The 24,389-nt window shown below is 41.1% G+C and overlaps 1 pseudogene; it reads right to left on the reverse strand.

The window, feature by feature from the left end:
- Positions 1 to 12,221: 12,221 nt before the first annotated feature.
- LOC142447227 (NADH dehydrogenase [ubiquinone] 1 beta subcomplex subunit 3 pseudogene) lies at positions 12,222 to 12,518 on the reverse strand (annotated as a pseudogene).
- Between the last annotated feature and the right edge of the window lie 11,871 nt (positions 12,519 to 24,389).

Below are 24,389 nucleotides of genomic sequence, written 5' to 3' on the forward strand. Positions count from 1 at the left end.
AGAGGGAAAGCATTGAGAGACGGGCAATTTACAAATCTAATACCGCACACAAACCTGTCTGGATCTGAAGACTGCAAGGAGAGAAATCACCATGCAGTGAAATTAAGTCACCCAGAAGCTGAGAGTCAATTTATGAAGCTTTGTTTCTTTCAATGAGCCTCACTTAGGCAGACTCCTCTGTTAAATCAGTTTTCACCTAGAGAACTTTGTTACATTGTTTATCAAGCAACAAAAAAGGCAAATTAATACCCAACAAACTAAATACATAACAATCTAAACGTCCAAAAAATTACATTCCAGCCAAATCCTAGGAGTATTCAGAAACTAAGGATGGCAACAGAGCATCTTTTTGTACCTTTTGTGATGAGGAAGTAAATTCCTGGAAGAATACACCTACACTCACTCTCCAGAAATATTTTTAAATGGTCTGTCAGCAGAAGTGGTAAAAAGAAGTAAAACAAGAGGATAACAAAGATCAAACATAAATACATACCTTTAAAATAAGACATATCATCCTGAAAAGCATGCATACATAATTTCTCACATGCGATATGGATCATGAGTGCAGTTGAAGCAATTACTGCCACGACAGTACAATAATCGGCTATTTGCAAAAACACAGCTATGGAGCTCAGTTTCCAAATGACTGCCTTTTGTCAAAGTGAAGTTAATGAAAATCTGATTAAGATACATAAGCCCTGTGGTGGCGCAAAGGCAGACCAGAGATATGCACATATTTACTTGAAAGGTTTTCTGACTTTTAGCAAATGACCACCCGTTTTCTCCTTTTCCCTCCCTGCTTGATCTCAAGTGGATGGGGAAGGGGTGGGAATCAATTCAATTCATTCAGCCTTTGAGCAAAATTGCATGCAGCATCATTTCACCTTGGGGGAGGGTGCCATTCTTGAGTGAGAGTCATAGAAAATGCATTTGAAAAAATGCATATAAAGTGACATATAAATGCATTTGGAAAATCAGAAATCTAAACACATTCTCTTGTAAAAGTGGTTCCGATCAGTCTCACCCTTCACTTACTTCTCTCCCATCTCTGCAACTTATCGCTCTTTGTTTTCCTCCGAGGCATGTCCTTTCTGTCCTTACCATACATCTGCTGGAAGTGACCAGGTATGGCCCTCAAGCAGGCCGATAAGGCACCGAACCGCCCCCCCCCCATCCGCTATGTTTAAGAACGAATATTGAGTCAATTGCTTTTCTGAAGAAACTTTATAAACACCTGACTAATTCAACTCCATGGAACCACCGTATCCACGACCGAGACAAGACAACATGGAATTGCATGGTTGCAACAACACAGATTTCAGAAACATGTAGAAACAAACCTGAACACAGCCACCCTGCCCCCTCTGCCGCCTACCCTCTGGGGACCCAGGCACCCACTCCCAAGAGGACAGAAAACGGACTTTAATTCTCTGCTCCCAGTTTGTCTCTCTTTTGAAATGAAACAAGAACATTCCAAACTTTTTCCCAAGAAACCTGCGAAAATTACTGTAGAGTCATCCTTGGCGGTGGGGGTGGGGTCACCCTCTTAAATGGACTTCTAGTCTTCTATTTCTGCCTCTCTGCAGGGAGGGGGGGCCTGCTCCTTCAAGGAAACATGCAAACGCGAGACATATGGAACAACAGCTTTCGCCAGACATTCAGACAAGAACCCATACAAGGGAAAGCACACATTTATGGCAGAAAGACAGAACAGAAACAGAAAATCCACAAAAGCGTGCAATGTTCACGTCGGAAGACCTTTAGTATTACCTGGACGAAACAGTGGCTATCCCCCCAGCGTCTTGGTGGCCTTGACTGATTTGATTTAGTTTATGACTTTTACTAATATTGTTTCTCAGTGATTGATTTCTTTGGTGTGGCTTTTTGTTCTCTCTCTCTCTCTCTCTCTCTCTCTCTCTCTCTCTCTCTCTCTCTCTCTCTCTCTCTCTCTCTCTCTCTCTCTCTCTCTCTCTCTCTCTCTCTCTCTCTCTCTCTCTCTCTCTCTCTCTCTCTAACTGCTAATAAAACAAGCTCTCTACAGCACAGGCTGAGCTCCCGCAGGGCTGAGGTGGCCAAGGTTGCAGAGACGACGCGAAGGTGGTGGCTGCCGCTCTGGTCCCCAGTGCCTAATCGCTGCTCCCGGCGCGCTCCGAGGGCGCCGCCGCCTTCGCTGCCCTTGGGCTACGGGGAGTGCAGTGAGAAGGCCACTGGGCGCCTAAGTGCGCTTCAGTCTGTCTGTCTGCCTGCCTTCTGTGGCTCAGACTTGCAGCTCCTGCGCGATGTGCGCTCGCCGGCGCTGGGATGCTCCAGCGTTTCTCTGGCAGTCAGTCTTTGCGTCCGTCTGTCCGTCCCTCTGCGATGCCAGCTCCCTGTTCTGGTCGGCGGCGCCCTCAGCCTCTCTCCCTCGCCCTCTCCTCGGTTCTGGCCGCTTCCCTCACCCGGAGGAGGGCGTCTGGAACAGAGGAAGCACGCGAGTCTCTCTCTCTCTCTCTCTCTCTCTCTCTCTCTCTCTCTCTCTCTCTCTCTCTCTCTCTCTCTCTCTCTCTCTCTCTCTCTCTCTCTCTCTCTCCCTCGCTGCGCGCTCGCGCGCTCTCCGCGCGTCCTCTCCCAGTCTCAGACTGATGGCTCCACCTGTCCGTCGCTCTGTCAGTCCTACCCAGAGCCAGACAGCCCTGATCAGTTGCTCGTCCCCGCGTCCCCTGCCCACCTGCCTCCGCCGTCTGCCCCTCCGCCCGCCCGGTCCTCCCGCGCGGCTGGCACTCTCGCCGGGGGCGGCGCCGGCTCCTCCCCGCCACCCCGGCCCCGTCCGGTCCCCGCCCGGACTCCGGGCGACGGGTTTGCCGCACGTGGCCCCGCAGCTGCTGCAGCGGGAGGCTCTGGTCCCCCCTCCCCCCGCCAACCCCCATCCCCCGAGAGGTGGGCATCGCCTGGCGCTAGCTGGTGCCCCAACCTCTCTGCCATCGGACACGGCCCGAGCTGACAGAGCTGGACCGCCGGCGTCCGCACAAGGTGCCATCCGTTCCGCGGGCCGTCCCCCGCTAGCCCCGCGGCTGGAGACAAAAGCGCGTGAGCCACGCGCGGCAGCGTGAGCATCCTTCATCAGATGGGAAACTGGCACCTTGCCCCCTGCCCCTGCACACCGCCTCCCAGCTCCCCGACAGTCACGCACCCGGCGCCCATCTCCAGGGTCTGAGTGCAGGAACCCGGCGGCGTGCTGCTCTGGGCTCTCCTCCGGACACCTGGAGACACTCCTCCTTGAAGCCTTCCACCTCTTGCTTCCTCCGGAACTCACTCTCCAGCCAACTCTGCAGACAATCCCACAATCACACCTCACCCCACCCCACCCCCAATGACTCTGTAGCCAGAGCTCTTGGAGATTCGTGGCTTTGAGCGAGACCCAAAGTGCTGGCGCTCAGCGCCAAATGTATGCGCCTTGGCGATTGTCCAGACGCCTGTCCAAAGCAGCACTGATTCAGAATTGCCGCAGACACCTGGGCAGGGTAGGCCATAGGGCAGGGAACAAAGTTGACACCTGAAGAAATAAAATCTCTGCTTTTGCTGTTTGTTCTGGAGATGTGCTATTTTTATGATCTGTATTTTTTTTCAATGTCTGGAGCACACAATGACAAAAAAGAAGTGGGGAGGGGTTCGGCGGGCGGCGGGGGTGGTGGTGAGGGGAGGCGTTGTGGAGAAGGGAATACATTTCCGGAATACCACCCACCCCTCCTGAGTGAATGTGGAGCCTACTTTTCCAACATTATAGGTCACCAGCCAAGATACATCACTCTGGCTTTCTGCCCCCAGCTGAGAGCAAGGCATTTGATTCTGGGCTTCTTTGCTAGGCTGTTATTAATGTGCAGCAAAATTATAGTTGTATATGCCTGCATGGGATTGCCAAAGCTCATTTTGACAGTATCCAGCAATTCCGTTTCTGTAATGCAGAGGCTGAATCTGCTGCAATGAACGCCCATCCCAAGATCTATTCAAGATAGAAAAAATGAACTTTTACCAGCTGCAATTAGGAGCCCCATGAATAGATAACAAATAAATACCTAAACCATGTCATGAAACTTTCCACATCCTCTTAGTTTCACTTACTGAAGCCCATTCCTAATGACGGGCATTAGGATTCACTTCAGGAAGGTTTTCTGCCATATTGCTCTATAAAAGTAATAGCATCAGCTGTACTCGTGTTCATGTGTGCTAAGATTTAGATTGTCAATCTCCAGCAGATGCGCACCTCTAGAAAATGCTGTGGAGGAAAAACAGGCTAGAGATGCGAAGGCCCTTGATGAATAGAAAATTATTTTGCAACTATTAGAAATTATCTCCCTTGAGGTTCTGCTCTTGCTTGAATAAGAATGAATCTGCTGTATCAGGTTGCAGGCAAACCATGCCTAAAGAATTGAGAGCCGTTACCTTGATCTATTTTTTGACACCATTTCTGCTCAGTCCTCTCCAAGAGTGTTTTGACAAGCATTTTGTCCCTTCTTCCAGTCATATGGAAATCAAGAGAAAATTAATTTTTAAAGTATTTCTAATTCACTGCCTTTGCTTCAACTCAAATCATGTTCTTAAAAAACCCAGTTTTCTTTGTTGGAAATTGTTGTGTAAAGTTGTGTAGTGTCATAAATCAGATCATTGCCATGGCACTGGAAGAGGGTCAGGGTGTTCTGTTTTCTCCTCTGGATAGGCCCTCCCTAAGTGTCTCCCAGATAGTAAGTAACCTATTAATAGGAAACCTTACAATTTTCACTTAACACAAAGTCTTTCTGGAATGCTTCAGAGGTCACTATAAAACGGGAACTCAGTTGTATAAACTAGATTCGAACTTATAGGCATTGGGCACAGTGAGGGAAGGACTCCATTGGTTTACTTAGTATTAACTCCATCGATTGGCTAAAAAGATGGAAATAGACTGTTTCAATATCCTTACCAACACTGATGGCAAACTTTATTGTACTGTCTCACTGTTTTAAAGCTGTGTATTACAAAAAACACCCTTGAAGAACATGAATTTTCTTTCACTACATTTTTCTATCTTTTCTCAGGTTGTATCAACACAGAATGATTTAGAAAGGCTGAAGTTTATTTGAGGTCACATAGATAATTAGCATCCACATGCCTAGTTTTAAATGTTGTGTCCCAAAGTGGGACTGAAATATACTCTGGAGAATATTAGGCAGGCAGTGAGCAATAACTTATTCTAGGCATTTAGAAAGTGTCACCATTTTCTATTTCTTTGATCAATTTGAAAGAGATACTATTTTTTAAGGCCCATGACACATTACATACTGATTACCATGGAATTTGGTAAAATTGTTGTCCACCTTATCGGATCTCTGGGTGACAGACATGAAATATCAATTGTGGGAGTGTTAATGCATTTAAAGAGTCTTACCTCCAAAGATGGGAGGTGGTAGTGGAGAAAGAGGATATGGTGTTGTTACTTCCTGCGTCTATGTACTTAATGGCGTATTTGGCACCATGTTTTAAACGAAGAAACAGGCATGTAACCAGGTAAACCCAACTTAGGGAGTTGAGCTCACCTACACACAGGCTAACATCTAAGATTGTCGACAAGCTCCTTTAAACACGTATTCCCCTAAGACACTAAATTAGTGCCCTTTAATGAAGCTCTCAAATTGGATTTTCAAAATACAGCAAATTGCTAAAATAGCCCAGCTACCTTTATAAGCACCTTTTCAGCTGAAGCGAGAAGTAGAATTTCCGTGCTGTTGAACTTCCATCGCTTGTCAACAATTAGACTGCAAGGAACTCCCCTTTAGGGCATACTCCCCCACCGCAATACAGGCCCGCAAATCCCCTCGAGAGACTTCTCATTGCCTTGTTTCCAGCAAAACAACCCAGAGTCTATTAAATGCCAGTCTTGGGTTTAAAAACCAAGAGTCTATTAAATGCCAGTCTTGGGTTTAAAACCTTACAAATATGTAAGCATGGCAGAAAAGTCAGGAGAAAATAAAAAAGCAGGGTGGGAGGTGAAGGTGGGTTAGCATTTTACCAGTGAAATTGAGATCCCCGTTCTTATTTTGTGTGAAGCCAAAATAACTCTAAACCACATTTTAGAACATCAACAGAGAATGTTACATCACGTATGCATCTGAGCATGAAGAAATGTCACGATCCAAAACAAAGAGGACTTGGGAGACTAGAAACCAAATGTTCTGATGGCACCGATCCCTTGATAGGTAGCCGTGTTTCCTCTGTAGTCTGCTGTGCACAGGCTAGGACACATTCCTCCATGAACTCTTGGAATTCACACAGAGTGGACCGTGAATGAATGCTAGCCTGAAAACACACACACACACACACACACACACACACACACACATATTTTGCTAGGAATGCAAACAAACCAAGACATTGTCTCCCAAATGTATGTGTGTAGTGTTTTTTATGGAGCTGCATCTGGATCAGAGAAGGGACGACATGAGGATGTACAAAAAGAGAGCTAACGAGAGAGCTTTAGGACCCCTCACTAAAATTCTTGAGCATCAATAACCAAGAAGGGCAGCTGACTAAACCACAGATTGCTTTTGAACATTTCTTGGGATTAAAATGCCTTCGCATGGAGAAGGTTCTCCCTGCGCTCCCTCCCAAACACACACCCACACCGCCACCCATCCCCCATCCCCCAAGCCCTAAGTCTTTTCCTCCTCTGCCCTCCCTGACCTCTAGGACCCAGGGCTTGGTAGCAGCTAAGGCACACTGCTGGAATCAGGGCACACCGGAGGAGCATGGGCTCTTTATGACTGAAAGGGCAGAAATGCAGAGGCTGACTGCCCAGTAGGTCTTTCTATTTGGCTCCTGTCATCACTCGCTTGTAAGAGCTGCTTAAGCACGAGCCGTTCTCAGTGCACTCTGGAACCTGCAGAAGGTGCACTAGCCCTGAATGATTGCAAGCAGGCATGAAGCAGGTGCATGAGTAGCATATATGTGAACACAATGGGCTTGCACATGCGAACACATTGTCACCTAACAACAACAAAAACAACACGTGAACAAAGAGGTCAATATTAGCAACCCTGGCGCACCACGCCACGCCCCGCAGGACTCGGAGACTAATCTAGCATTTGTCAAGCGGCTGCTCAGGCTTGTTTGGCTCCATGTTTTAAACGAAGTCTGTCTTCCTTTTTATATTTCCGTTCCTGAGCTACAGCATTGTCCTCCACAATGCACACAGTTCCCTTTTCCACACCAAGAGAGACAAAGGTTGGCAAGTTACTCAGAACTTGGCATAATGTACCTGGCTCCCGACCGCGAGACAATACTAAGGGCCTGTGCATTAGACAGTACAATAGCGCAGCCGGAATCCACCTCTAACAAGATGCAGGGCATTTGCATTTTTAAACTGCTCTCCTTAACTTAAAAAGGTGTGTGCATATATAGAGGTGTGTAGTTAAGAGGTAAAAATATTCACAGTGTTAATTAATCAACAGAGTACTTAGATCTCACTGGAAACTCAGTTGTAGGCTAATACCCAGCACCTGAAGAATAATATGCAAATTTATAATCCTGCCTAAATATACAACTTCTTCTCCAAAGCTAGCTACTCTTTAAAGTAAGTTTCTGCCGCCCCCCGCCCCTGGAAAATAAATGTGCAGCTGCAAAATATCTACAGATAACATAAAAATCTTCCACCCAAACTTCCACCACCCAAAGTGCTAATAACACATTTTCAATTAGTCAATCTCTATGCACGTATATCCGTAAGAATACCACTATATTTTGCATGAATAGATTGTAATAGTCCAGTGAGTGGGTGTCATTTTATGTAGTGGACCTGGTAGCAAACTGGGGTACACAATGCTCTATCAACCACAAGGTCACTGGTTTGTACCCACAAATTGCTCCACAGGAAAAAGATAAAGGTTCCTGTTTCTGTAAAGATTTATAGCCTGATAAGGGCTTGAGCAAGGGCAATGTAATAGAGAGGAATTACTGAAACCAAATGAAGGCTGAGCATGAGAGGGAGACAAAAGGAAAGTAAAAGGAAATAGAGGAAAGAACCAGGAGGCAAAGGAGATTTACAGAGGTCTAAATACAGGCACGTACATATGTAAATATATTTATATATGATGATGGGGAAATAAATCTATGTGCATATATTTATAGGTTCAAGGTTCAGTATTAAGTTAGCAGATGAACATTGGGTTTCCACTCAAGTGCTCCCTCAATGCAAGAACACTTTGTTCTATTAAACTGGCATTCCATGATGCTCACCTTTCCGACATGATCGCTGAAGACGAAGCAGCTGCATAGGCAAAAGTGGTGAAGAAAGCTGATGGTGCTCAGCTATCAAATGATACAACATTTGGGGTCTTAAAGGCTTGAAGGTAAACAAGCGGCCATCTAGCTGAGAAGAAACAAAGCACCCGTGGAAGAAGCACACCAGCCTGTGTGATCATGAGGTATCAAAGGGATCAGGTATCAGGCATCAAAGAACAAAAAATCATATCATTGTGAATGAGGGGGAGTACGGAGTGGGGACCCAAAACCCATCTGTAGGCAACTGGATATCCCCTTACAGAAGGGTCGCAGGGAGGAGACAAGCCAGTCAGGGTGCTGTGTGGTAACAATGAAACATATAACTTTCCTCTATTTCTTTAATGCTTTATCCCTTCCCCACACTCCACCCCCACTATCATGATCCCAAGTCTACCTTACAAATCCCGCTAGACCAGAGGATGTGCACTGGTACAGATAGGAACTGGGGGCACAGGGAATCCAGGACAGATGATCCCTTCAGGACCAGTGCTGAGAGAAGCGATGCTGGGAGGGTGGAGGGAGGGTGGGGTAGAAAGGGGGAACCGATTACAAGGATCTGCATATAACCCCCTCCCTTGGGGACGGACAACAGGAAAGTGTAAGTTGGCCAGTGTAAAACATGAAAAATAATAATAATTTATACATTATCAAGGGTTCATGGGCGGGGGGAGGGAGGGGGAAAATGAGGAGCTGACACCAAGGCTCAAGAAGAAAGCAAATGTTTTGAGAATGATGATGGTAACAAATGTACAAATGTGCTTGACACATGGATGGATGTATGGATTGTGATAAGAGTTGTACGAGCCCCCAATAAAATGATTTAAAAAAATAAGAATTTAAGCTAAGCTCTACCCGCTGAAACTCAAAAATACACACACACACACACACACACACACATTGTTTGAAGAACACACTGAGTCTTTCAGTTGTTCTGGGTCAGAATCAACTTGATGGCAGTGAATTCTGTCAGTGTCTTGAACTCCCCTACATGCTTTAGAATAAGGCCGTGCATGGCTTCCCCAAACACTGGGTATATCAACACACTAATTGCAGCAAAATTAGCAACAACAAATTCCTTTGGCATGCAGATAATTCTAACTCACGGTACCCCCGGGGGTTATGGTATAGAACTGCTTCTAAGGATTGTGTTGACTGTAGTCTTTAGGCCTTTGTTCTGCGGTGTTAACAGAAGATGTTTTATAAAATATCTTACTATCAGTTCAAGCGCTGAAACTTTGCGACTCAAGGACCTTCATGAATAGCATACTAGCCTCTTGACTACAGTACATGTGTGTTGTACACATACATGACACATATGGGTGGGCACAGTTGCCCGTTTGGAGGATTTTATCTTTATTTCATTCTAGACATTTTTATTCCTCAATCAAAGAGTATCTGCAGCTTATATTTTGTGGCGTCTTGATAAACTAGATTCAAAGAAACTATGCCGGTTTCAGAATATCTTTTGGTTTTGATGACTAAACAGGTACAAATACATTGACTGAACTTGCTTTTCTGGTATAACCTATACAGATTTAAAACAATAAAACAGCCATAAGATCATTTGAAACACACCTTTTTTGTGCTTATAATTTAAGTAAATTATATTAAGGCAGAAATAGATTTTTGATGAAATGGGAATTTTCTAAATTCTATGAATTTACTCATTATCAATTTTTGCTTTTGCTGTTTTCCTTGACACAAACATCAGTTGCTATAAAAGGAATGGGTATTGGGGAAACGGAGTAAAACTTTTCTGGTCAAGAAGTTACAATTTGATGAAATCAAGATGTGCCTTCTTGCACTCCAGAATAAAGCAGATCTGTGGGAACTCCTGGCAAGCTGCCTGATGATTGTCTGGCTTCTCCTCTTTTGCTAATTCTTCCTACCAGAGTCAAGTGTTTTCATGTGATTACATTGCCATGCGTTTGTCTTTCAAAGACTTGGAGAGTGTCATAGACTCTTACTTAGGATGCTTCCCCAAACTGGAAGCATCAATGAAAGACAGACCAATAGAAATGATAAGCAGTTTAATTGTCCTCCCTTTACCACACGGTGGTTGTAATCCTGAAAGTGTCTATACCCAGCACTTTTTTCCTTCCGTAGCCAATGATTGACATATTCCCCAGTTACCTCTCAGTCAGGCAACTTATCCCCGATAATAAGTTCCCACCAATGAAATTTGAATGGATGGATGTGTGCCAGTTTGGGGTGGAGGTATTAAAAAGCCTCTGTGGACTTCTCTAGTTCTTCTGGATCCCCACCAGCATCGGTGGAGACGGAATGTCCCCCATTCTAAGTGCACAATAACAGAGGTTCCGTCAACCTGGATCCTTTCATACTAGATCACATAGACATGCAACCTCCACAAAAACAAAATGAACTTTATGTCCTTGAGATTTGGAGGTCTAGCCTGCCTCGGGTGTCGGTATGAGTCAGAAGCGACGTGAAGCAATGGGTTATACTAGTTTGTGCTTAACGCGGGGTTCTGCATTGGGTTGTGATCCACAGTTAGAGTCTTGGAAATGCACAGGGGCAGTTCTATCCTGTCTTACAGGGTCTCTGTGAATCAGCAAGACATGATGTTAGTGCATTTAGTGTGGCTCATTAACCTAAAGGTGGTTTGTTTGATCCACCCAGTGTGTGATCCACCTAGACAGGTGATCTGCTTTCATTGAGATGATAGCCCAGAAGATCTATGAAGCAGTTTTACTCTGCACACATAAGATGGCCTTGAGTGGGAATCCACTCAGAAAAGGACAGCATACTGGGTTGATACCATGTGCTAAGGTAACCTGCACTACAGTAGACAGAGCCTAAACTGCGATTCTGGCACCAGGGTTTTGGTTTTAAATCAGCCACTAATTCACTGAGAATTGAATAAATTATTCCCACTATGAGTCTCAATGATTTTATTTTTAAACTTCTAAAATGAGGTAATAGAACTAAATTGTTATGTAACTACTACTATATGGTTCTAATTACCGATACTTTGTAATAATGTTTGATATTTTGAGAGAGTATTTTATTTTCAGTTTTCTTCTTAATCAGTCATAAATATCTAATTTAGCTACATTTTATCTTTTGCTTTACCTAGAAAGAGGCTAGACATTTTTACAAAATATCTTACTAATATTTTCATTGCCCTTGTATCAAACTTATAGATTGATTGAAGTTACATCATTTGCTATTGTCAACATATAATGCAGCACATTTTTTAATGTTCCTCAATATATGTCCATATTATTTCTAGTTATAGCCTCATTAATTTTCAAAGTATTTCTAAAATTATACTATATTCTACATATTCTTTATTAATATTGTCAGAATTTTTGTAGTCATTTTCAAAAAAATTCTTTATATGTTGCATTCTGTATATTAAACTTACTCTTTATGTTTATTTTATCTTTTTTATAATATTTTTAATTTGTTGTATTGTTCTTTTATAGACTCTTAAGGAGAAAGCTTGGCCAATTAAATTTTAATATTTCTTATTATACACATTTAGAACCATATATTTTCATCTTAGCACATTTTAGCAAAAGTACAATAAATGTCTTACCATTAGAGATTCCTTCCTAATTTCATCTTGCTTTGTAATTCCCATTATAATTCGTAGACTAGTTTTTTCTTTTAGATTTCATTTATAAAGATTGTGTATGTGTGTGTGTGTGTTTATTTTGTCTTATTGCCTTGCCAAAACAAATAGACTCATTGGCAGTGGATTTGATCTATATTAAATATCAGCTATAGATCTTCTTTTCACAAAATGCCTTGTCTTTCTGCCCGGGTTTTTCTTTTGATTTTTTAAATTTTATTACATCTTACTTGTTTTATTTAATGAACAAATACACAGAGAAGAAGGTTATGGTATAGCTATCTTATTTCTATAAGATATTAATTAGCCACTAAGATATTTCTGGGAACCAGCTTCAGTGATTCTTCTTATCTTTATGTGGGGACTCCAGGAAATACTCAACCCCTGCAGCTATCATGAAGACAGCAAATCCCCACTTGAATCCTTTTAATATTGCACCAAGAAAGGAAGCATTGTTTGCAAATCCACCCATGTATCACCAAGCTTCATTGTGGCCCCATGGATCTCTTAGCCCCTGTGCAGCCAGTTTCTCCTGGACAATTTCTAATGGTGTCCCTTCTGTCTTCCACTGTCTATAATCTGCAAGTTCCATTTTATGATGGTCATGTCCATGTCCATGTCCAGGGGCCATGTCTACAGGAAGAGATACTGATGGCAATCTGACCTCTCAGGACATTTAAAATGTAATCTTCCAGCTGGAGTACAACCGGAAGTGGATGTTTTAGCGAGGGTTTTTATATGATTGCTAATGTGTAAGGCCAAATTTTTCTTATATAGAGTCCCAATTAAAATTCTCTGCTGCTAACTACAAAGTTGGAGGTTCAAATTCACCCATAGACTCCCCAGCAAAATGGCCATCTATTTCTGAGACACCAGTGTATGAAGAATGTATGGAACATACTTTTATTCTGAAAGATCTGGAATGATGATAACTATTCCGTACATATAAGGATAAGACAAAAAGTATTGTTACAAAATCATTGGAAACTTTATTAAATAAAAATAGCAAAAATTGAAGCTATTATTTCTTGACATTTTTTTCCCATCTAGGTCTATACAATTCTGAAGGTATTGTTTCTATCTCTCTAACTCTTCCATGAAGAATTCTATACCTTGGGTTTACAACATACCAAGAAGTTTGTTTTTGGCATCCTCATTGGTTTTACCTCATTGATAGTTTAAATTTTCTTAACATTTCTTCTTTTAAATTAAAAAAAACCATTTTATTGGGGACTCATGCAATTCTTATCACAATCTATACATACATTCATTGTATCAAGCACATATGTACATTTGTTACCATCATCATTCTCAAAACATTTGCCTTCTACTTGAACCCTTATTATCTGCTGCTCATTTTCCCCCTCCCTCCCCACTCTTCCCTACCTCATGAACCCTTCATAATTCATAAGTTATTATTATTTTGTCATATGTTACACTGTCCAACGTCTCCCCCCGCCCTCTTCTCTGCTGTCCATCCCCCAGGGAGGAGGCTATATGTAGATTCTTGTAATAACACTTCTTCTTAATAAACTCCCTTGAAAGATCTGCATCATTTGAGAAAATGTATCAAGATTCCTCTTTCAAAATCCAAAATAAACAGTTACCATAACCATTTGAGCTGATTGCTCTGTTTTGAATTTAACTGGCCTAGTAGATTTCATTGGAAGCTATTGACAAAATGTCACCCTCTTTAAAAAGACACCTTAATGAGAAAAAGAAAAGTATATTCCTTATAGAACATGTGTGCTGTCAGCCACTCATTTTTGAAAACACGATTTGTTTGGTATAATCTATGTATATATGAACTAGAACCCTAGTGGCAATACTTTTTTACTTACCTTTTTATATATACATATATACTCATAACTATATGTGCATTTATATACACATACATAAGCACAATTATATCTTTGAAAACTTGTGACAGGCTGGTTTGGGGTTTGGTGTATCTAGTTTTATCTCAGTGTTAAGATAGAACGATAATTTTTTATTTCTTATCATTTTACATCTATTCAGAAACAAAAAGTATTTAGCTTAATTAAAATGAAAATTTTATCTGAATTTTTCATATTGTAATTTTTAGTTCTAGAATTTTGTGTTTTAGTTTTGTAACTCTTTATTGAGATTTGCCATCTTTTCAATTATAGTTAATCCATTTCCCTTTACCTCAGTTATATTAGCTTTGACAACTGCTTGATAGTTATTATCTGTTAATTCCAAAATCAGAGTCAAAAGGTAAAGTTTTATTTACTTTCTCTTTCATCTTGGAAATGAATTACATTTCCCTCCAACTTTTTATATTAAGAGATTTTGGGATATCCTGTGTTGTGTTAAAGTCTTATGAAGAGCACTGGGATTCCTTATTTAGCATTGCCATTTTTATATTGGTTGTTTTAATTAGGAACTTAACAGCCACGTAGGACTGGATTTGGATTGCCCTGGGACTCCTGGTGGTGTCGTGAAGATGCGTTGGCCTGTGATTGGCAGTTAGAAACCACTAGCACTTCCAAGGGAGAAAGATTGGGCTTTCTATTCCCATAAGGAGTTACAGCTCTAAAACCCATAGGGGGTCACTGTGAGTCAGCACTGACTCAATGGCAGCGAGTCTGGATTTAGGCCACAAGCCTTAAAAGAGGCGACACAAACCATGCTGGTACCTGAAGTGGAGTCCTCAGGTCCTCCCAACAGCTTACTTTCATTCATTGTTAGATAGTCTAGGAATCTTTATTTCCCTTTTGCTCATTGTTTCTCTCCTTCCAAGGTTCATTTTTGTTATGTTAGGGAGGTATGATCTAGTAGGGATTCACTCTGCCCCAGTGAGGGCATTCTCAGTGCCCCAAACAAAAATAGAAGTAAAGATGAAAAACAGAGAAGAAAAATCTACACATGAGACTTTGGTTGGACACATGGAAATCTCTAGTTTATCCTGCTTATATCCTACTGCCCCAAACTAAATGTCATTGCCATATCTAGATTGAGGAAAATTAGACATTCACACGTTCCCTTCGTTCTTCTACATTCACAGAAGACTGGGCAAAAGGAAGCTAAAATCAGCATTAAATTGAGCATTATCTGCCAATGCCAATTTTTTGCCCCCTAAACATATTTCATTCATCACCTTCCTTGTGAAACTTGAAAGCTGCATCTATCATTCTCAGAAATGCAAGCATATCTGATTCAATTAATTTTGGCTTGGGTAGATTTTAATAAACATAGTTTGTCAAAAAGAGAAGAGAGCATCTTATTTCAGCAGCTCCCAGAGAGACTTAGGTTGTTAGGTTGTAGTAATAGCAGCAGTAGTCGTTCCACTTAAATCCTCTTACCAGATAGATATAAACAGAGGCACTGTTTCTCAGGGGACTTTGATGTCTTTTGTGCATTATGTGTTTTGTGGATCTGTTCACCAATTCAAGATGGACAAAATTTAAGTCAGCTTCTCCACATAATATATAGAAGAACATTTCATCATATCCAGGGGTTATGATTAACCATATGGCAAAATACTGGAGCACTTCAATTAGTTGTAAAATGTGATTTATTTTGTTACTAGTGATATTTAAATATCAAACATTTCCAGTTGATTTAAATATAAATTAATTTCATTACAAAACAATGTTCTAAAACTGGCATAGGATACTTGGTGACCGGGTGAGTTAAACATTGACTTTTACCCTAAGGTCAATGGTTCAAACCCACCAACAACCACTGGGGAGACAAATGGACTCTGTTTGCATTGATTTACAGTTCCTATTTAAGGTTACTCTGAGTTGGGATTGACTATAGCAAGAAGTTGGATCTAAATATGTAATTTGCATGAGATTGAAGTCATTTAATCCTCCACCCTCAATCCTTTTCAACAAATCTGACACCAACCTTCCATCATAAGGCATTTTCTGGTTTTGATAACTCATTGCAGTGGCCACAAAGAACTCACACATAATACTCACAGTTATGGGATTACTAGGTATGCAGCAGGTTACGATACCTATCCAGGAACACAGAAGATCCATTTCTTCAATTAGAACAGCCTCCTCTCAGCTCTGCCCTCATGCATCACTCTATCTGGACCTTCATCTCTGGGATCCTCCATCACTTGACCTCTGAACCGCACAGGAAAGTGTTACAAAGCTCTTCTAGCATTGCCAAGTAAGTGCCCAGAGGCACTCTACTCCACCAGCAAGCCTCATCTCCTGCCTTTCTCTGCTGGCCAACAAGCTCACCTCTCTGTTTTGTGCCTAGCTCCTGGTTCTGCTGCATCTGTTGCCACATTTATCTGCTTTCACTTCTCATTGACTTTCACCAACCCTGGTATCATAGCTCTCTGGAACCTAGATTGAGATGGTTCAGCCCACGTATTTAGGCTCCAAAGGAAGTGTGCTTCCCTCTTGGCTCTTTTTCCTTATTCTTTCTGAAACCTTTTATGGTCAATTCAGCAAAGATTTACAGAGCAAATCAGTTTTCCATTCAGCAATTCATACAGATTTTGTTTCTGGCCTTTGTTTGCAAACCTCACAAGGTAACATCACTATCCAACATCTTCCCTGTGTTTCCATTTTGTCCTTCTTTCCTAACACTTCTGAACTTCTTATGCAAATGAAGTCCTTTTGATCTCAAATGGTTGAGTCTTCTCAGGCAAGGACATGGATGTCCAACCTGATCCCCTCTAAGCCCCATGAGATCATCAACATCAACTAAGGTCACAGTCCTCACCAAAGACAAATTTCAGTCTTTTCATTAGGGGTGAGTTAATTGAAAGTTTGACCAGTAGGGCCCAAGATTGATGTTTTATACATCCAAAGGGCCCTTGGCAGAAAAAGGTCCCCAATTCCTATTCTAAGGAGCGAATGCCTCCCTAAAGTTACTGTTCATCTTATAGACCTGTGTATTGTCTGGTTGAAAATTGAGCCCAGGATTAGTTCAGTTTCTGGGCTGAAGAGTAACTGAAGGTCAGAGTCTGAAGGGTTCAGCTAGTCTCTATCCAACCAGACAGCCTGTTCTATTTTTATAATTTTGAGTTTTGTTAGCACTTTTTCTTCTGTTCTATCCAGGAGCTTGTATGTGCTCCTTTTGAGTGTCTCTTCTTTCTTGATGCAAATGAGATTCCCCACTTCCCACCACCTGCGTGGCTCATTTTCAGTCTAGCCTGATGGCAAAACTGACCAAACTACCCCCTGGCCCCCCTTAGGATTCCTTCCTCCTCACTTGCATGTTCTTCCTCCCTCGGTGGTGCCATAGACCTCATTTACATTATTAGTAAGCTAGCCACGCCTCTTGGTAGGCTACAAGTGCATCATATTTCATAGTCTGAGCAAGTCACTAGGTAAAAACTAGATAAAACAACAAAAAATATCATTAAAAAGGTATCATGACAAAGAAAACTTTCCAAATAACTTCTCTTGCTTATTAAAACATCTTAAAAATTCTAATCTAAACATACATAGTAGATTGGTTTACATTAAATAGTTAGATTATATTGGTGAAACCAGAAATGAGAGGTCTTGAGTGGATAGAAGGTATTTCGCACCAATATTAATGGGAACAAAAATAGAATAATGATAAGAAGAAGAAATGAATGCTGCAAAGCCCAATATGGTATCTGTTGCAGCTCTTAGTTAAGCCAGAAACAGGTCATGATTGAGGCGTAAAAGAAGCAATAAGAGGGCCTAATTTGTACATAATCTTCAGGTATACTTGAAGATGAAGAGCCTTAACAATATAGACACTTGCTAAGAGGTGTTTCAAGCAGGATGGAGAGCATTTACGTAAACATGGACAGAAACCAACATAGTGGGATCACTGAAGGATGCTAGTTTTCTGGTGTTAATAAAAAAAAACTGACTCAAAGTGAAGACACCACAAATATGTATGGAAAAGGGCATGGCCACATTTTCTAATGCTGGAAGATTTATTTGCCTAAAATCAGTACATGTGATAAACTCAGTCCCTCCCTTATTCACAATTTCAACTCTCAGATGACAAAAAATAGTCTTTCTAGGCTCAATTCTGTGCACCAGGAAGGAGTTCGATGACCGAGAGGGCTTTATAGCTACCATGAAATATGGCCTATTGGGAAAGCCTTCTCTAGACTTTGAAGAGTCAGACATCTAGAAACTTAAAAATATGCTGAGTATAATCTTCATGGTTTGAAGTCTAAAAAGAAAAAGTGTATCAAAAGCAGGTTGCTGTATGGATTGTGATAAGAGTTGTATGAGTCCCTAATAAAATGTTAAAAAAAGAAAGAGAGAGAGAGAAAAAAGAAAATGATTAGGGCAAAGAATGTACAGATGTGTTTTATACAATTAATGTATGTATATGTATGGATTGTGGTAATAGTTGTATGAGCCCCTAATAAAATGTTTAAAAAAAAAAGCAGGTTGCATTGAGTTTAAGAATGACTAACTCTAAACCAATCTATTAGACAATAAAAGCTGATGAAGACTAATGAGCCTAGAAATAAAGTTCTCTAATAGGACCTGATTCTGAAAGCACATGAATTAGAAACGGAAGAGAGCACGACGTGAGGGCTTTCAGAAAATGCTACAGAGCATGGATTCTTGTTTTTCAGCAGCGTCTTCAAAGAGAATTGGCACCTCTCTACCACACACCCGTTTACATTGTGCACCGTCTATGTTGTGGTGTGGCCTAGATTCATTTCTCTGGAGTCAATTGTGAGGTATCGCTAGTGAAATTTTGGTCTTTGGTCATTGTTCTTGCTGCTTGTCATTTTAGATAGCTCGACGTTCATTTCAGCTACCCTGTCGTTAGTAATTGACTGCACCGGGATTTTGTTCCCTGAGATACAAGCAGAATGTCTTTGCACAATGTCTCTTTATCAGGAAATGAATGCTCTTCATAAGTGACTCTGAAACTGGATTTTCTTCCAATCTGGATTTCTTCTCTGCTTGAGGACAATCAGAACCCTTTTGTGCCATTTATTTTCAGTAAGAAAAGTGAAAAGGCTGCATTCAAAAATCAATGCCTTCAAATTGGCTATGTAATGTTGTTTTAAACACCCCTTCTCCTTGTGTTAGAGACTAGCTCTGGCTTCCTGTGGAGTCAGTAAGCAGTATGATCAGTACAGTTGCTGTCACGCAGTGTGGACGGTGTCCAGTCCCAATGGACATTCTTCCTTAACAGACCACACAGAATCTTCAGTGATGTTTGCTATCGATTCTAATCTTAGAGCGATGTGAGTTAATGTAATTATACATTTTATGTGCACTATTTCTTAACTTATATGAATGCTAACAACAAAATTATTTGGAAAAAATTTCTCAATTGAATTTTATTAGTAGTAACTGATTGAAAGCCTGTTTAAGCCTTTCTCCATCTGCCCTTTTAATTACTAGCCATTCTGGAAAAAGTTATTGATATACGTTCAAAATACAATTCAGGATATATACTGCAGATCAAATACCAAAAGAGTTGACAAAATCAACAACTATAAAAACGTTGGTAGCACATTGAGATCAGTGTCCACAATCCTGAGACCAGAAGAACTAGAGAGTGTCCAGCTACCACTACCAAGGACTCTGAAAAGGAACCAGGAGATAGTCCTAGAGAGAGTGAAAGAAAACGCTGAAACAGAACTCCAAAAGGAGGGGGGTGGCACACTGTCAGATTGAAGCCGGCAACGCTCACAAGACTACGACCCCTATTCAAGTTTGGAACTGCGCTCATTTCTATAGTCAATTAATAGACTATTTCATGGCCTAATGGTTATGAGTTGGGCTCCTAACTGCAAGGTCAGTCATTTGAAACCACCGAACCCCAGAAAGAAAGAGTAGGGGGCTTTCTCTGAAGAGTTTGAATCTTGAAAACTCACAGAGACAGACCTCCTGTGTCTTATAGGGTTGCTACGAGTCCGTATTAATTCGATGGCAGTGAGTTTGTCTTGGGTTGGATGTTGCCCTTTTCATCTTAAAAACCAAAACCAGAACTAAAGTTCATAGGGTCCAGAAAGAAGGAAGAATGGAAACGGAACACATGGAGGAGGTGAAATAAGCAAGGATGCACTGAGTTGAGTGAAATATGTAGTTGAACCTGGATGCATATGAATTTTTGAATATAAACTATGGCCAATTCTGTAAACATTCACATAATTCACAATGCAATATTTTAAAAGGCAATAAACAAACAACAACCCAGAGAATAAGAACAACAACAAACACTGGTAGCACTGAAAACAAAGGTGAGTGCTCGCAGCTTGCTCACTCAAACAACATCATGCGATGGAAAGATTACGGTGACTGGGAAATAAAGAGAGCTCTGAGCAGAGCATTTCAGACGGCCACTAACTAAATAAGCGTAGCGTGTTAGCCACACACCTATGCTGGTTGATATATGTGCCCAAACCAAAAGCCCACTCCCTCCCTACCAATTCTGACTCATGGTGACTGTGTAGGACAGAAGAGAAGTGCCCTTGTGGGTTTCTTTTTTTTAAATCATTTTATTAGGGGCTCATACAACTCTTATCCCAGTCGACACATACATCAATTGTGTAAAGCACATTTGTACATTCATTGCCCTCATCATTCTCCAAACATTTGCTCTCCACTTGAGCCCCTGGCACCGGCTCCTTATATTATACATCTTTACAGGAGCAGAAGGTCTCATATTCCTTTCACTGAGCGACTGGTGGGTTTGAACCTCTGACCTTGAGGTTATCAGTCCAATGCATAATCCATTATAAACACCAGAGTTCCTTGATATGTACACAGATGTGGAAATTGTCTAACAATATTATTAATTTTACATAAACAAGTAAAATTTGGTGAAAAACTCTACCCCAAACAGTTGTAATCGTACACCAGTAGTACATCAGTGGTTGCTGCAATGGACTCAAACATAAGATCAATGATGAGAATGGCCCAGGAGCAGGCATTGTTTCCATTCCATATCGGGTCACTAGGAGTAAGAACCAACTCAATGGTACCTAACAGTAACACCAGCATTGAATGCCAGACATTCAAGCTAGATTCAGAAAGGGATGTGGAGCAGATCATATAATTACCGGCATTAGGTGTATCTTAGCAAAACAGAAAATGCCAGCAAGATGTTCATCTGTGTTTTATTGACTATGCCTTTGCAGAGTCAACTATGTGACGTTCAACTTTGCACATTCAATTGCGTGGATCATAACACAACACGAATAACATTGTACAGAATGGGAATCCATCAGTATTTACTTGTGTCCACAGACCAAGAAGCCTTCTTTGTAGCAGAGAAAGAGGACACTGTAGGCACTGGTTCTCAAGCTTCCTCATGCCGCAACCCTTTAGTACAGTTCCTCATGTTGTGGTGACTCCCAACCATAACATTATTTTCGTGGCTACTTCATAAGTGTAAGTTTGCTACTGTTATGAATTGGGGGACCCCTGTGAAAGGGTTATTTAACCCCCAAAGGGGTCACAAGCCACAGGTTGAGAACCACTTGCTTTAAATCTGGAAAGGTGTATGTCAGGGTTGTGTCCTGTCACCATACTTAAGCAATATATGCTGAGCAAAGAATCTGAGAAGCTGAACTATAAGGAGAAGAATGTAGCATTGGGTTTGGGGAACACCTTTAACATCTTTATATATACAGATAAAATCACCTTGTTTGCTGAAAAGGTAGAAGAGTTGAAGTACTCACTGATAATTATAAAATAGTATAGCCTTTCATATGGACTATACATCTCCATAAAGACAACAAGAAAATCCTCACAAATGGACAGATAAGCAACATCACAACACACAGAGAAAAGTTTTAAGGTGCCAAGGATTTCATTTTACCTGGACCCACAACCACTGCCCACAGAAACACCAGGTAAGCCACTGAAAGATATATTGCATTAGGAAAAGTGGTTGCAAAAGACCTTTTTAAAATATAAAAAGTGAAGGTGCAACCTAAAGAATAAGCCAAGATGTAACTCTTGAGACTCAAGCCATGCTATTTTCAATTGCTTCCTATCACGTGAAAGCTGGATAATGAAGAAAGAATAAGAACTGATGTCTTTTGGTTGTGGTGTTGGCGAAGAATGTGAGAATATACCATGGATTGCCAGAAAAATGAAAAAAATTATCTTAGAACCAATACAGCCAGAAATTTCCTTAGAAAGAAAGGTGGTGCTATTACATCTCACAGCCTTAGGACATATTATCAGTAGGGACTCATCTCTTTCTTGTGGCCCTTCTGACAGTGGATGCCAATTGACTACTGGTGGGTTTGGGTCTCCATTCTTCCCTCCCCACCATACACATCTATATGATTTTTGCTTTGTTTTGTTTTGGGTCTTTGATGCATTATACCTGATCCCATCAACACCTCATGATCACACAGGCTACTGACTGTGCTTCTTCTGAGTGGGCTTTGTTGCTTCTCAGCTAGATGGTCATTTGTTTATCTTTAAGCCCTTAAGTCCCCAGATGCTATAGCTTTTGATAGCCAGGCACCATCGGCTTTCTTCACCACATTTGCTTATGCACCCATGTTGTATTCAGTGATCATGTCAGGAAAGGTGAGCATCACAGAGTGCCAGGTAAGTAGAACAAAGTGTTCTTACATGGAGGGAGCACCTGAGTAGAGGTCCAATGTCCATCAAGCAGTATTTTGTTTTGTTGAACAGTATCATTTTGAGTCAGAACCAAATTAATGGAATTTGACAGCACAATCTGGGTTTACGAAATGTTTTTTACAGAGTTGTTTTTTAAGGAAATAGTACATTTATGCTGAAATACTGACCCAGAATTTTATAGACAATCATTGTAGTGGCCCCCTTCACCCCAACAGAGTCACCTGGTGCAGTTCTCTCCCCAGAATACCTTATGATTCCACTGTTATTAAGCCTAGTTTCCCTCAAGACAGTAACTCAAAGTCATTGCTGTTGTTCCACTTCTTCTGGAACTATTTGGCATTGGCAAAATTGAACAGTCTGTGCATGAAGTTATTTTTATTTATTTCTTTATTATTCATGTTTTGCCTGCTTTTGTTTATATTTATAAACCTAAAATGTCAGGCACAATTATCTGTCACCAAGAAAACCTGTAAGAGTAAAAATATTCTGTCATAGATTGAAAGTAACCATAGAGAATATGTGAACAAATGAGCATGCCTGCATTTTAGTATAGTTTATTTACACCCCTACCCCGCAAATGGCTTTGGCTGTCAGACTATGGTCTGTGAGTCTGAATTTGGTGTATGAAGAAAGTAGGATCTGAAATTATTGGGAAAATAAATTGATTAAGTAATAAATATTGTCTAGGTAGATCTTAGAAATAAAGTGTCACACATAAATACACAGCTATATCTTATACGTCATAGTAAAATCACATTCTAGTCTCATTAAATATTTAAGTATAAATGAATAGAGTAAGAAATTATTTAAAATACCCTTCATAGGTGACTATATAATCTTTGAATGCAGAAATTTGTTTTAAGATATGGAACTAACTGACAATATTTAGGTGACATTGGGCTATACTTTATTGGAGGAAAAATCAAACCCTCCAAAATTTTTCTGATTTACTTTAGTGAAAATTAGTTAATGGGTTTGTGTATGTATGTGTGTATTTTGCATTTACTCTTCACTGCACGTGAGGGATGCACACTCTTCTGTACTCCATCATTGTAAGAGTCTCTACCATCTCAACCAGGCCCTTGCCAGGTTGCTGTGGTGGAAGAAGGCCACAGAAGTATGTCACGCCCACCCTGAAATGCTTTGACCCAGAGGAGCGCACATCACTTCTGCTCATTGGCCATTGGCCAAAAGTAGTCACCTGGATGAGAGCAGGTCTGCAAAGGGAGGGCATTCCACAGATATTTCTGGAGAAGTAAATCTGCAGAAAACTTTGTTGGCATAATTGTCCTTAGACCAAGATGTAGGGGATAACTACTTTTAGTATCAGGCTTCTGGAAAGCATCAGCTTTCACAAGAACGCACACATACACATTATCTAAAATATATGGGTCCTGATGACATTTGGGATCTGAGACCAATAGAGTATGAGTCATAACTTTAGACCTCTACTCTCATGGTGCACACCATTTCAGACCCTGGAGGGAAAGCCTTCTCCAGGTTTTATGCCCTGGGGACTAGAAACAGAAAGTAACTGTGTTCAAATACTATAATATGTGTGTGTGCCTGCCCATGTGCGTGCATGCGCCCTCATACACACTCAAGATGAAGCTAGGCACTGCTTAAGATTGCAGGCAGGATTTGAGCGGCAGAAGCACTTAGGTAAGAGAAAAGACAAATTAATTAACATGTCACATCTTTCCTCTGGGTGTGAATGCAAAATATGTTCCCGGTATTGCCAAGTGTCTGCTTTGCTGATACTCATGGTTGTCCAATTAATGGTTCTTCAGGTATTTACTTCTGTATCACCAGGATATTTGGAACAGTTGTATCAAGTAGCTGAGGAGCATGTTGCATTAAACAGCAAATCTTATTACCCTAAAATGTGTGTGTATGTTGGAGTTGCCGGATTAAATATAGGACCTACTTAATACCTTCAACTC

This window comes from Tenrec ecaudatus, chromosome 4 (genome assembly GCF_050624435.1).
Source record: "Tenrec ecaudatus isolate mTenEca1 chromosome 4, mTenEca1.hap1, whole genome shotgun sequence".
Classification (NCBI taxonomy): Eukaryota; Metazoa; Chordata; class Mammalia; order Afrosoricida; family Tenrecidae; genus Tenrec; species Tenrec ecaudatus.